General features: G+C 35.2%; 1 pseudogene; it reads left to right on the top strand.

Annotated features, from left to right (window-relative positions):
- Positions 1–2,908: 2,908 nt before the first annotated feature.
- Positions 2,909–4,635, top strand: LOC121219499 (ribulose bisphosphate carboxylase large chain-like; annotated as a pseudogene).
- Positions 4,636–4,957: the final 322 nt, after the last annotated feature.

Raw genomic sequence — 4,957 nt, 5'->3', positions numbered from 1 at the left:
TAAGAAAATAACACGAAGTAAGCTTCATAGCTTAGTAAGCTCGTAAGTGAATAATTCAATACATCAAATACATACAATTCAACTAATTGTACATAACATCACCATATATACAATTACAACAAACCTTTCTCATGTCTTAAAACATGATCAAATACAATTTCATTATCTTTCTCTATTAAATACTCGAATAGGTTCTATATGTACCTGTATTGTCACGCCCCAAAATTTCTAATTTTGTTATTGTGAAACTATGACACAAATATCTGTCAACTTTAGTGGTTATGTGTTCTGGGAGTGTTAGGGAGGTCCCAAGTTCAAGCCTTCGCTTGGGTAAATTTTGGTATTTTAAATGAATTAGGTCTTACTCTTGTTTAGTAGAATTTTATTTGATTGTTGGGTAAATTACATTAGCATGGGCTACCAGGTCTAGTGGTTAAATGGTGTGTTATTATGGTGGAGATCTTGTGTTCGAATCTTTATGCAGGTAAGGATATTACTTTTTTTGCTCAGGTTTCAGGATAGATTTGTGTAATTGGGAGATTCTGAGTAGTGAATATGTAGTGGGAATTAGAGGAGAAGATTAAGGGATTTTGGGGGTTATCGGGATTTTATTTTATTTTTTCCCATAACCGAATTTTGACTCTCTTTTCCAAAAAAATTCTGCCATTTATTCTTCTCCCTTTCCTCTTGCCGAAATTCTCTGAGTTTTTCCATCTTTCTCTTCTTTTTCTTCTTCTTGATTTTCCCTAATCCATTTATTTTCCTTCGTTTTTGCACGCGGTTAGTGCTCACTTAGTTTCGGTAAGTGTTTCTCTTCGTTTTTGTCATGAATCTCTTAATGACTGAAGTGGTAAGTTTTTCTCTGCGATTTGGGCATAGGGGAGGCTCGGATTGGTGAATTCAGTGTTCTCGTCTTAATAATAGTTAAACGGAGGGTTATCGTTGATGGTAAGTTGGGTTTTTGTTCATTATTGGTTGTCAATTCGCTTGTAAATTCGTTAAATTGATGTTGAGTGTCTTGATTATAGGATTTGAAGTGCTCGGGGACTGTTTTAGCGTCAAACAAAACTAGGTGTGTATTCAAAACGCAAAAAAAGAGATTCAGTGAAAAGCCGAAATTGCTTGCTGTTTGGACAGTAGCAGTAGGCTAACTTTGAAAAATCACCATAAATTGTGGAAATCGAATTAGAGGATGAAAAAAATGGAATTAAAGCTTATTGAGTCTAGCTTCTCATAAAAGAAACTGTGTAAGCAATGGAATTGTAAATCGTGAGATATAATAAGTTTTGTGAGAAAATGTCAGAATGATATCGAGTTTCCATGTTCTGAATTTTGAAAATCATCACAAATTGGAGAAAAATAATTAGGGGTTATAATTTACATTTTTAAATTATTAATGAGTCTATTTTCAATAAAAAGAAATGGTAATATCATCCAAATTTTGTACTAATAGATAATTAATTTTTAGCAAAGAAAGGTCGAAGCTGCCAGACAGCAGAATAGGGGTATGATTGAAGATTTTAATGTACTTATTGGTTGAACCAAAAATTCTAAAAATTTTATGTTAGAAAGGTATTTGAGTCTAGTTTCAAAGACACCAAGTAGACCTTAATTTGAAATTCTGTAGCTCAAGATATAAATAATTTAGTAACAGCGACTCAAGTAGACAGCTTTGAAGGAACATATAAGTAAATAGTGAAAACATATATGAATATTTAGCTAGCACAGGTTACATTAAAAATGGATCACGAGGCCAAGGAAAATTTAAGCCGATGGGGCCACACAGCATGTGGGCCCACACGGGCAGGCTAGATGGGCGTGTTAGCCCATTTTTTTAAAAAGTTCTGTAAGGTTGCACGGGTCGCCCAAGTCGACTGTGGACCTACTGTAGGGTCGGTAAGCTTTACTGAGACCCCTATATGTGTGATCTGTCTGTTTGATTTCTATACCGGGCATGAATTATGATACCTGAATGTATGTACTATTAATTGCATAATGGCATGACATATTTTGCAATCTTGCCCGGGGGGAAGGCTACATCCAGTACTGGACCGATGATTTGAGAAATACGCCCCAGATTTTCTTTTTCAAGCGTGGAAACTCCAGGAACAGAAGTAGTAGGATTTATTTTCATAATAAAGTGAAATATGTCAATTTTGTTTTCCAAAATTATCTAATACAAAAAAATCTTCGACAGGAGGTTGATCGGTTAATTCAATAAGAAATGAGAGTTAACGCTCAATTTCGTTGGTCCCATCCAATTCAAGTGCATTCATTGGATTGTTTCCTTATTCAATGAAGGAATTTTTAAGTTCAACCAATCTATTTTCAAAATAGGTAGTGGATAAATAAATATTTTGGGAGAGTCTTTCATTTGTCCATCATTATAGGCAACACCATCCATATTATCTATGGAATTTGAACCCGAACTCTATTTATGGTTCCTTATTTCTATCTCATTAGCCTTGTTTCAATTTCATTTCGTATTTTATTTTAGCATATCGATTTTTTTTTACTTTATGTCCAACCTCTCCCCCCCTTTTTTTTTTCATTTCAGGGCCGAATTACGCCTGTTTTCACATCTAGGATTTACATATACAACATATATTATTATCAAGGGTGAATTTCTTATTTCTTATTATGAGCTTATAATATATAATATATAATTTATACTAGATGTTAGAATATTAATTCTATTATATATTTATCTATTCTATTATATATATTCTAATATATATTAGTATTAGAATTTATTTATATATTTTATTAATTAATTTATATATTAATATTATTTATCTATTTCTATTTTATTTATTTCATTTGCATTTAGAATTTGGATTAAAAAAAAAGTAAGGAATTAGAAACTTGAAAAACACGGATCGGGTTGCGCCATACATATGAAAGAATATAGAATAATGATGTATTTGACGAATCAAATACCATGGTCTAATAAGGAACCTTTCGGATTCGTTGATAATTTTTTGAAAGATTTCTTCGAAAAGGTTTCATTAACTCCTCATTTATATCGAGTAGATCTTGTTGTTGCAAGAATTCTTAATTCATGAGTTGTAGGGAGAGACTTATGTCACCACAAACAGAGACTAAAGCAAGTGTTGGATTCAAAGCTGGTGTTAAAGAGTATAAATTGACTTATTATACTCCTGAATATGAAGTCAAAGATACTGATATCTTGGCAGCCTTCCGAGTAACTCCTCAACCCAGAGTTCCGCCTGAGGAAGTAGGGGCCGCGGTAGCTGCTGAATCTTCTACTGGTACATGGACAACCGTGTGGACCGATGGGCTTACCAGCCTTGATCGTTACAAAGGGCGATGCTACCACATTGAGCCTGTTCCTGGAGAAGAAGATCAATATATATGTTATGTAGCTTACCCTTTAGACCTTTTTGAAGAAGGTTTTGTTACTAACATGTTTACTTCCATTGTGGGTAATGTATTTGGGTTCAAAGCCCTGTGTGCTCTATGTCTAGAGGATCTGCGAATCCCTACTGCTTATATTAAAACTTTCCAAGGCCCGAGTCATGGCATCCAGGTTGAAAGAGATAAATTGAACAAGTATGGTCGCCTCCTATTAGGATGTACTATTAAACCTAAATTGAGGTTATCTGCTAAGAACTACGGCAGAGCAGTTTATGAATGTCTACGTGGCGGGCTTGATTTTACCAAAGATGATGAGAATGTGAACTCCCAACCATTTATGCGCTGGAGAGACCGTTTCTTATTTTGTGCCGAAGCAATTTATAAATCACAGGCTGAAATAGGTGAAATCAAAGGGCATTACTTGAATGCTACTGCAGGTACATGTGAAGAAATGATCAAAAGGGCCATGTGTGCTAGAGAATTGGGAGTTCCTATCGTAATGCACGACTACTTAACAGGTGGGTTCACTGCAAATACTAGCTTGGCTCATTATTGCCGAGATAATGGTCTACTTCTTCACATCCATCGTGCAATGCACGCAGTTATTGATAGACAGAAGAATCATTGTATGCACTTCCGTGTACTAGCTAAAGCTTTACGTATGTCTGGTGGAGATCATATTCACGCTGGTACAGTAGTAGGTAAACTTGAAGGATAAAGGGACATAACTTTGGGCTTTGTTGATTTACTACGTGATGATTTTATTAAAAATGATCGAAGCCGTAGTATTTATTTCACTCAAGATTGGGTTTCTAAGCCAGGTGTTCTGCCCGTAGCTTTGGGGGTATTCACCTTTGGCATATGCCTGCTTTGACGAAGATCTTTGGAGATGATTCCGTACTACAATTCGATGGAGGAACTTTAGGACACCCTTTGGGAAATGCACCGGGTGCCATAGCTAATCGAGTAGCTTTAGAAGCATGTGTACAAGCTCGTAATGAGGGACGTGACCTTGCCTGCGAGGGTAATGAAATTATTCGTGAGGCTAGCAAATGGAGTCCTGAACTAGCTGCTGCTTGTGAAGTATGGAAGGCGATCAAATTTGAATTCGACACAGTGGATAAATTAGATAAACCAGCTTGATAAATCAAATTTGAATTCGAAGCAATGGATACTTTGTAATCCAGTAATTACTGGTGGTTTGTTGAATTGCAATTAAACTCGGCCCAATCTTTTACTAAAAGGATTGAGCCGATTCTATTGTCTATATTTTTTATAGATATATTTTTATCTAGATATACAAGATTTTAAATACAAAAATAAAAGACTAAACGCAACTCAAATTTTCTCCTGGGTCCATAATTAATCCTATGTATGGATCCTTAGGATTGGTGTATTCTTTTCTATCCTATATACCACGGTTTCGGATCATGGATTGAGCCAAGCATCACAACTTCTTCTACCCATCCTGTATGTTGTCTTTTTGGCTCCGTGTTGGAATAGAAACTTATTGTATTGTATTAGTAGACGAGATTTTACGAAAAAGGTTCTTGATAGGAGAAAAATTTCTTTTTTCCAT

Source organism: Gossypium hirsutum, chromosome D07 (genome assembly GCF_007990345.1).
Source record: "Gossypium hirsutum isolate 1008001.06 chromosome D07, Gossypium_hirsutum_v2.1, whole genome shotgun sequence".
In the NCBI taxonomy this organism is placed as follows: Eukaryota; Viridiplantae; Streptophyta; class Magnoliopsida; order Malvales; family Malvaceae; genus Gossypium; species Gossypium hirsutum.
Note: the sequence above shows the minus strand (reverse complement) of the source record. Positions and strands in the feature narration are given on the sequence as shown.